Genomic DNA, 10,804 nt, shown 5'->3' on the forward strand with positions numbered 1-10,804 from the left:
CACTACTTCACTCAGGTTGGGGCACCGGACGGCTACAAACGCGGCCGAGGACAAAGCGTCTGTGAGTCAGTGGTCGTTAACCACATGGAGCGATGCCGGGAACGACGCTTTGAAAACGTTATCTTTAACGTCATCAAGGTCTCGTGTCTCTTTTAGATCTGACAGCATCAGAGAGGGATCAGGTTGATGTGTGAGGAGCAGGGTAAACAACATGTAACTTCTCATTGCCACTAGGTGGCGCTATGACCAGGATTAAGATGATCACATGGATGTGAACAGGTTAAGGATGTTGTGGCATAAGAGACATACGGAGCAGATTAGATCATGTTTGATCATTAGGGCCTGTTTAGGGGGCAATATTTACATATGCTACAAAGATGGTGGTCATTTGGAAGTTAAGTGTGTTGACTTATTAAACCACGCCCCTTAGAAGCTCATTGGTCCTAACTTATGAAAACAAGATATCAACAAGTTTATATGATTTCTGATCACATTGAACCAATAATTATCAATAGAAACTCTTGTGAGAATCATAATCAGCGTTTAGGAGGAGTTGGCAAAAGTGTGTTTTTAACTAAATTCTAAATGGCGTAAAATCTAAGTAGAAGCATTTAAACGCCATGATGGACCTTTTTGTAGAACATGTTCAAGAGAACATGTGAACTTGGTGAATTTCAAGTCAGTCGGGCATCGGGGGGGAAACTGTCCTACTGTGGTACTAAGAGGTCCAATTTCTAGGGGGCGCTATAGAGACATTTCTTCATTCCAAATGCAAAACCCCCAAAAACTGGGTCCAGCGATTGGTGCATCAAGGGAACGTTGTGCACTTTTTGTGTGTTAAAAACTGTCATAATTCTAAAGTTACTGACAAACACAAGAACGCAGTGGACCAACACACAAGAGCTGGGTTTTTAAGTTTTCCTCGATTGCAGAAGCACGATTTTAATGGTTTAGTTTTAAAGACAAAACACACAATTATCCAAACACCTCCAGTCCTTTGCAGAATGAAACACTACACATTTATCAACATTTTAATGATCAATCATCAAAACCATGTTTAGTCACCACATGAAACACACGTTGCATCAGGCTTTATTCTGTTTGTACCAGTTACACACTGCAAACCCTTTTAGTACTTCTACTTCTCAGTGATTGGAGGCAGTGAAGTACACAAAGTGCAAAACATGGCCCACATTTACACCACTAAACGCACAACGTGTGCTCACACTTTGTACAACACTACACACACTTCCATCACACACCACACCAGACCAACGCTGCACACTGATGGAAATAGAGATTATTTTCATCCACATCCTCAAATGAGTCAACAAGTCAACACGCAGACGCACAATGAAACAACAACATGTCCAGTGTTCATGCATCACACAAACATTGGATCTTAGTACAAAAAACAAGAAAAGAAAATGAATATCTAAAGAAAAGCTGAAAACACGGAGCAGGAAAAGCTGCACGTGAATCCGTGTTCACAACATGGTCCACAAGAGATGGACACATTTCATTGGTTACATTTGATCCTGGTTGTCTTTGATCTTCTCCTCCTCCATCTTGGTTGAACAGGTGAACTCACCTGCTGCATCTCATGCTGCTGAAACCTGATGGTCTACCATGAGGCGGCTGTGTGTGACCGTGTGTAACACACGTGTGGTGATGAGCCAGTCAGTGCTGCAGGAAGTGACATCATCAAGTACTTCTGTGTGTGATGTCCACACGTGTGTCTAGTGTTGTGCACATCACAGTGTGAGGCTGACTTTGTGCTCATAGAGGTTTGAATGTGGGCCCAGTTCTGCTCCTGGAGGCAACGCTTTGGAGACCTGGATCATACTTTAGTGTCTTTTAAGCAATAAGGAACCAGGCTGATATTGTGGCTGTAATTCACTTGTTTATTTTTATCTTTAAAAGACGTTCTGTGTAAAGTGCAACCTGTGAAATCAAATCACAACTAGTGCAGACGTGTGGGAGCCGTCTCATGATTATTAAACACAAGTTATCAGTAAAAGTGGCTCCAATAAACCGGCTTTCCACTACAGATCTTCTCATGACAAGCTGCAGCCTCTCAATTCATCATCAGTGTTGAGTTCTGATGTGTTTAGTTCATCAGTTTGTGAACTTTTCAACGCTTCAATGCTTCCAGCTGCATTCCAGCTGTGATGTCCAGGTGGTGAACAAACTGAACCTGAACTCCCTGCTTGGTAACAACAGAATGTAAATAGGGGCTGTAGATGATGGTGGTGAAGGGTTATGTTGGCTCTGTATGCGCGCTACGAGACACCGGACTCCAGGAAGTGCATGTGTGTAGTTGGGTTCAGGGGTTCAGTGTGCGCTTCTCCCACCGAGTGGAGTTGTGTAGCCTGTAAAACACCAGTGTGCTTGGATTTAAAGTGAGGACTCCTCACTCCTTTGAACACGGGCCAAAGGAAAAGCCAACTTGGAAGAGATGTTGCTTCTAGTGGTGGATTTAGGATCCAAAGGTTCTATGGTGGACGACTGTGTGAATGTGGGATGTAGTGTCTGGGTCAGTGAGGGACTCACACTTGGTTCATGAGACACACTGATGAGGTGAAGAAGCTGTTTCTATGGGGGGACGTCTTGGTCCTGATGGACAGAGGATGGGGTTAAAAAAAGCTCAATTAATCTGAATATTTCTGACACACGTGAACTTCCTCCTTTGAACGGATGCAAACATCTAGTGTGGATCCTACGCTGTGTTTTATAGATGAGACCTGTGGACCAATCAGAGCTCTCGATCTTCATGGACACACCCTCTTTGTTTAGTGTGTGATGTCTTTAATGTGTCTCTTCCATCTTCTGTCTTCTCTCCAGACTCCATCAGGCTGGTGAATGGGTCTGGTCTGTGCTCAGGCAGACTAGAGGTGAGGTCTAACCAGTCTAACCAGTGGTCCTCAGTGTGTGAAGAGGACTTTGACCAGCAGGGTGCAGAGGTGGTCTGTAGGGAGCTTGGCTGTGGGGCTCCTTCAGTCCTCCAGGGGGCGCTCTATGGAGAAGTGGAGGCTCCAATGTGGACCAAAGGGTTCCAGTGTGGAGGCCATGAGTCTGCTCTCCTGGACTGTAGAAGCTCAGGCTCAGAGAGAAACACCTGCTCACCTGGTAAAGCTGTTGGACTCACCTGCTCAGGTAGAAGAGGAGCTGCAGCTTTGATCTGCTTCATTTCTGTTCTACTGAAACTCACTTTGTTCTTCTACTGACGACTCTCTTGTTTCTGTTCAGAACCTGTGAGGTTGGTGGGAGGAGCCAGTCGCTGTGAAGGAACACTGGAGGTGAAACATCAAGGAGAATGGAGACCAGTAGATTACAATGGAAGGAACCTGAAGGCAGCAGATGTTCTCTGTAGAGATCTGGACTGTGGCTCTGCTGTTTCCATCAGACGCAGAGTGGAGTCCTCACAGAGATCTTTGTGGTGGATTGACTTTTACTGTGTTCATTCTGGATCTGCTGTGAGGGAGTGTTTATGGTCAGGTTCCTCTTCCTCCATTGTGGATCTCACCTGCTCAGGTAAGTCATCAGTGACATCATCTATGTGTCATGTACTTCCTGTGTGTTGGTCCAGTCCCTCCCTCACTACACACTGTGAATCTATCACCTCTCTGAGGAGGCTCTCTCCCTTCATGAGCCTTCACCTGTCCCTTCCTCATCCAGTGGACCTTCAGGTTCCACGTGGTCTGCTTTCTAACAGGACTTTCTGCATGTTTACCTCTACTGGCTCAGCACCTGGTGATGCTGAAGTGGAGACATGTTTCTTCATCAGGGTCAAGGCCCATCTTCTGAGGTGTGGATAGTTGTGTTCCATCAGTCAGTCCCATAACTCTTCATTCATACCAGAGAGAATCTCTTTCTATTCCACCTTGTGACCTATGAAACAAAGCTAAGAGGAGGAGGAGATCACCTGGACTGAGACTCTGACCCATGTGATCCAACATTTAGAGACTCAGAAGGTGAACTGAAGCCAGACTGTAGGAGTTAAATGTGAGAGGCGTTATTACAGGTACAATGATGCCTCCCACATGTTTAATATAACTTCATATCACAAGTTACTTACATATTCTCTGTAATAAACATTTAAACCAGCAGGGTTATTTGTACCTGTGAAACATCACTATGAGCACATTTCAATAGTTAATTATTTATTCATTTATTTTGCAGGGACTGTGCACACTAACCAACAGGTGTACTGTAAGTTAGTCAGAGGCTCATTTACATCTGCTGTCCTCAACCAGATGTTTTTAAGGCCTCCTAAAATAAAATGAACATTTAAAATCTTGACATGAAATGTAATTAAAATTCATAGAAAAATGGACACAAGGTACAAACAAGACCATCACACAGCTAAAGAAGTAGGACAATAGAGTAGAGCGACCATAAGAGGCTGCAGCCTGCAGGCAGAACACACACACACCTACAGGGGAAGCACACACACAGTGAACCACTGAAGCACATGACACACACACACACACACACACACAAAGAACAACACAAATGCACAAATAGCAGAATGCAGCAGGACAGACAGCACACCTGATCCTGAAGGTCACGTGAAGGTCTGGTACGTGTTGCAGCGTTCCACCAGTGGGCCGTCTTCACACAGAATGACCTCTTGACCTGTGTGAAATAACACCATCTCCTCTTGAAGCAGATCTACTGAGTCTGCTGCTCTGACTGCTTTGTGGAATCAAATCACCATTTTAAACCAGACACACATCAGTGGATCTAATGAGCTTCTCCCAACTCAGGACACAGTGTTTGGGGAGAAGATGGCAGTGATGGTGACTTGTGTTTTTAGGGCCTGTTTATGGACACTGTGAGGACATTTTAATGTTGTGCTGCTGGCTTGTGCCCAACTGCTTAAGAAGGTCAGATTGGGACAATCATTGCATTAAAAGACTATTTTACAGCCCTCATATCCACATAAATATCCAATATAAATATCATATAATAAGGTTATATATGTTGAGATGAACGTAGTTTGTTGTGTGTTGAGGAAAGACTCAAAAGCCCCACTAAACTCCACACTTTGAATTCTCCTGGATGAAATGTCCTGTTTTCATCCACGTCCTGGTTGTGTGTCCTCACGCCGTCCTGTGTGCGTCGCAGCTGGGTGGCCATGTTAACTTTGTTAGTTCTTGAGTGAGCAGAGAACTGGTGACAGATTCAGAGACGTCTTGAATAGAGAAACTGGTCGTAGTGACCCTTTGGCCTGTCAGAAAGTAAGGTCCCTGTCGCTGGTGGGAAGTTCATTTTGACGCATGAAATAATCCTGGAGACGTCTCCAATAGTCTTTGATTGTCCTTTATTTTGATCTCCAAACATACACCTCAGTTTTGTGAAAGTCCACCTTTCCTTCACATAAATGAAATGAATACAACACTCCTGACACCATGAAGGGATCCGAACACATTCTTCACGTGTCTCTTCTACGCTGACTGTTCCACGCTCACCTTCCACCTTCCACACTCTCACTCACACAACTATTGGCCTCCAAAGCACCAACACCTGTGGCAGGTAATCCTTCTGATTATATGCACCTTGTAATTGAAACATAGCTCCGCCCCCTTAAGTGGTGGGAGGTTAACAATCAAACAACAACAAAAGCCTGGTTTATACTTGTGTGTTTTCAGAGAAACACAAGGACTCGCACACAGAGCCTCTTGCTGCCTTTTCACCCCTCTTGCTGCTTTCCTGCATCGACACATTTTTATAAACTTGCATCAAAAGCTTCGCGAGCCTCCCGCAGCTCGCAGGGCTGTGATTGGTCTGCTGACTGCATCCTTTCAGGAGGCTCACATTTCTGGTTTCATAGCATCATTCCATTATTAAAATGACGTTTTTTTTCGAGAGAATGAATCAGTTTGAAGAGTTTTTGTCTGAAGAAATCCGTAAATATGAACACTGATACAACCCGTCATTGGGGGACTGTAAGGACGTGATGATGGCCTCCGATTCATGGAGGGACATCTCTGCACACGTCGGTTTGCCGGTTGATGGGTGAACAAAGTTGGAGGAAAATACGGAACAAATATGTCCATGAAAGAAAAGCCATGAAAAGCAGTCTGATAAATAAATAAACAAACCAACGAGTTCCACACAAAGACGTCACTCTGTAGGTCGTCTCCAACAAAACACGTGACTCCACCTGGTGGTCTGGAGGTGAATTGCTTTGCAACACGTTCAAACCTTTTAGAATCATGAAGTGAAACGAGTCCATCGACACAAGAAGCAGAAGCAGAAGCAGGTTCCAGCCTTCCAGTGGTTGACCTTCATCTACTGGTCCAGGATCAAGTTGACCAACACTGGAGCTTTGAGTCAAAGCCTCCACTGAGGTGATGAAGTATGAATACAAAGCTGTAAGAATTACAACTTCCTTAAAATAACACAACTTCCATTGAAGGGCCTCACATTGTATATCCTAAGTTACGTGACATTGGTAACCGTTGTCGTGTTTTTAAAGTCACATGAGACTTTAGAACAAACTGCTCTTATTATAACGTTAACTCTGTCATGCTGCCCCCGCCCCTCATACAGCCCCTGACCCAGACTGCCCCTCACCTGACCCCCCTGGGAGCAGGATTCAGTGGGTAGATCCCCACTTAGCAACAGATGTCTTTAATGTGTCTCTCTCATCTTCTGTCTTCTCTCCAGACTCCATCAGGCTGGTGAATGGGTCTGGTCTGTGCTCAGGCAGACTGGAGGTGAGGTCTAACCAGTCTAACCAGTGGTCCTCAGTGTGTGAAGAGGACTTTGACCAGCAGGGTGCAGAGGTGGTCTGTAGGGAGCTTGGCTGTGGGGCTCCTTCAGTCCTCCAGGGGGCGCTCTATGGAGAAGTGGAGGCTCCAATGTGGACCAAAGGGTTCCAGTGTGGAGGCCATGAGTCTGCTCTCCTGGACTGTAGAAGCTCAGGCTCAGAGAGAACCACCTGCTCACCTGGTAAAGCTGTTGGACTCACCTGCTCAGGTAGAAGAGGAGCTGCAGCTTTGATCTGCTTCATTTCTGTTCTACTGAAACTCACTTTGTTCTTCTACTGACGACTCTCTTGTTTCTGTTCAGAACCTGTGAGGTTGGTGGGAGGAGCCAGTCGCTGTGAAGGAACCCTGGAGGTGAAACATCAAGGAGAATGGAGACCAGTAGGTTACTATGGAAGGAACCTGAAGGCAGCAGATGTTGCCTGTAGACATATGGACTGTGGCTCTGCTGTTTCTATCAGAGACAGAAAGGAGTCCTCAGTGAGATCTGTGTGGTGGATTCACTCTGGCTGTGTTCAGTCTGGATCTGCTGTGAGGGAGTGTATAACATCAACTACCTCTTCCTCCATCGTGGATCTCACCTGCTCAGGTAAGTCCATCAGTGACATCATCTATGTACTGTCTGTCTGTCTGTGACATCACTTCCTTATTGAGGGTCCGTCTCTTTTAATGAAGGGTAAACATCACCTGTCTTCATCTCTCTGTTTCAGACCTGCTGCTTCAGCCAATCATCTCTGTGTCCTCCTCCATGTACGGGGTCTCCGAGGCCCAGCAGCAGGGGGCTCAGGTGCTCAGGGGCTCCACCTTCACCATCTGCTGCTCCATCCAGCCACAGTACCCAGGAGGCTCCTTCCAGCTCTCCTTCCTCTCCTTCACCTCGGCACACAACTACACCGAGCCAGCTGTCAATCACTCTGCCCACTTCCTGTTTCCTGCTGCAGAGCCCGCCCACCAAGGAAGCTACAGATGTGTTTATCACCTCTATGTTTTTTCTCATAACTTCTCCTCTGAGAGCCGTCTGCTCTCTGTCTCTGTGGAAGGTAAGCTGACTGTTCACATGCAGCTTAGTGGAAGATGATTGGTCCAAACGGACTGAAGATGATCAGCTGACCAGAGTCCATGCGTGTTGTTTCTGGAAGGACTTTGTGACTCCTGTCATTGTGTTACACATGTAGAGAGTAACCAAACCTAAACAACAGCTAAAAAGGGTCAGCTAACAATATGCTGTAAGACAGAGCGGTTTGGTTACCATGGTAACTCTGGTCCTCTGAGAACTGAAGCTAACATGAGTTTATGGTTTCAATCTCTAGTTTCAAGTCTTCAATACAGCATGATGTTTATTTAGTAAATTATTGACCATTTAGAGTCAAACAGACCATAAAGCAGAGAATGCCTTAGGCGGGGCTTACACGCTGATTGACAGGTCTCTAATGGACCATAAAGCAGGTGATGCTTTAGGGCGGGGCTTACACGCTGATTGACAGGTCTCTAATGGACCATAAAGCAGGTGATGCTTTAGGGCGGGGCTTTCACGCTGATTGACAGGTCTCTAATAGACCATAAAGCAGATGAACAGTTCAATCAGTGAATATGAAGTAAACACAGAGTAATACAGTGTTTGGTTCCATGGGAGCTGGTGGGCTCATGGTGTCATGTGATCACTCTCCATGTGTGTGAGCAGATCCAACACCTCTCATCATCAAAGCGGTCCTCCTGCCTCTGATGCTGCTGGTGGTGAACGTTGGCCTTTACTTCTACTGTAAGGTACGGACACACGTCTGTTGGACCACATGAAGCTCTGTGACTAGTCAACTGAAGACAGGTGCTGTCATGTCTCTCCAGACCACCAGGGGGCGGAAGCTGGGCAGACGGGAGGACTTTGAGCTGCATCATCATCACCTGGGTGTTCCTGCAGCTGAAGAAGAAGGAGCTCAGGGAGCAGAGTAGCTCCTCCAAGGAGCTCCTCTCACATCCAGATGGATTTGTAACACACAACCAGCATCAGCTCACTTTCATACGCATGAAGGCTGGAATATGATGTGACTTTATTAGAGCCTGTGTTTCTTCCTCTCTCTTCATACCTTCTGACTTCCTGTCTGTGGCTCTCAGCTCAAAGCCCATTGGTTCCTGCTCTAAAACACCTCACAGGTATAAAGTTGAATAAAGTAGACCTGAGATCAGGTTTAGCAGAGTCCAAGCAGCCTTAGAAACCAAAGACTATGAGGAACAATGTGAATGTGATGCATTAAATCAGACAGACATGAACCATTGACATCCATCTTCTACCTTCTGTACAATGAAAGTCAATGATGAGAACCTGCTGGTGTCATCAACAGATGTGATGACATCATCACTTCACCTACTGGGTCACATGACTCATTGATACAGATTCATACAGCTGGACTACATTTAAATGAAAGATGATCATAATAATACAAATAAGAACAATAGCGCATCATAAAACTCTTACTTTAGTAAAACGCTTTCACTAATTTCACTTATTGTTCCACTGCAGGATTTTACTTTAGTTTGTAATTCAGGATTTTACTTTTATGCATATTTTACTACTGTTTTTAATGCCTTTAAAATATTTTGTGTTTAAGAACCAGAGGTGTGGACTCGAGTCATGTGACTTGGACTCGAGTCAGACTCGAGTCATGAATTTGATGACTTGAGACTCGACTCGACAAAACGTACAAAGACTTGCAACTCGACTTGGACTTGAACACCGATGACTCGTGACTTGACTTGGACTCGAGCCTTTTGACTCGAGAAGACTTGCTACTTCCCATGAAAACTGGGGGAAAACATTTTCACACCACCGCGCCGCTCTGTTTATCTGCATTTGTCAAAATAAATGTGCGCCACCTGTATGCAGAGAGCGCGCGCTGCCTGCACGACATCCAATCACTGCAGTCCATTTGACCGTATCAACGAGACAGCTCGTTCATGGTTACAAAAATCGGGATTTTTGAACCCGGATTCAGACTCCGATGGAAATCCTCGCCAACATTATGTCAACGTCCGTTTTAAAGTAGTGTAATGAGCTGAGTTAATGTTATTAGTTAATCAGTTATGCAGATGTTGCATGTGTTCACGTTATGCTCCGTTACCAGCTGTAGTTACGCGAGACAACCCGAGTTTTGGGGGGCCGTGTATGCGGAAGTGTTCGTTCGGCGTGGTGACGGCCAACAGTGACCGAAGTTGAGTTGTTTTATATAAATAAATGCAGCGGAGTTGCAAGCCAGTCATCGCCTCCTTATTTACGCTGCAGCATTGGGGTGAGCGTTACAGTACTATAACACAGTCACAGTCCATCCACCATTACCCTTCCCTTCGTAGTCTAGGTCTGTGAGGCAGCGCACCATCACCCAGGATTCCCCGTCCCCACTATAATAAAATGACTTGAATTGACTCGAAACTAAAATGGTACGACTTGTGACTCGACTTGAGACTTGTTGGCTGTGACTTGTGACTCGACTTGGGACTTGCTTCGTCTTTGACTCGACTTGACTCGGGACTCGAGGGCAATGACTTGAGACTTGCTTGTGACTTGCCTAACAGTGACTTGTTCCCACCTCTGTTAAGAACCTTAAAAGATTTTGCTTGAATCTTAAATTCTTCATGTTTAATTGAGGAAATTACCTTTTACTTTTTCATGATTAATATTCATAAATATTCTTCATTTTGTACTTTGCTTGAGCAGTTTAATTATTTTAGAAATAGGGATATTTTATTAGAAATATGTTTATTATTCTTTATGAATTTACTTACTTTAGTAATCAATGAATATACAATTTGTTTTAATTAAGAATTTTGCCTTTTCCAAAAGAACATTGTCATTGTGGAGTTTGCTTTTTATATTTTAAGGATTTTACTTAATTCGCAAGAATATTACTTAAATTTGTACTTTGTGATTTACTTAATTTTGTCTTAAAGTAATGTAGACATGTTGCATAATAAAAGATTTGACTTAAATCCCAAGTATTGTGTTTATTTCTGTCAGTAATGACATTTTAATTGATAAT

This window comes from Pungitius pungitius, chromosome 4 (genome assembly GCF_949316345.1).
Source record: "Pungitius pungitius chromosome 4, fPunPun2.1, whole genome shotgun sequence".
In the NCBI taxonomy this organism is placed as follows: Eukaryota; Metazoa; Chordata; class Actinopteri; order Perciformes; family Gasterosteidae; genus Pungitius; species Pungitius pungitius.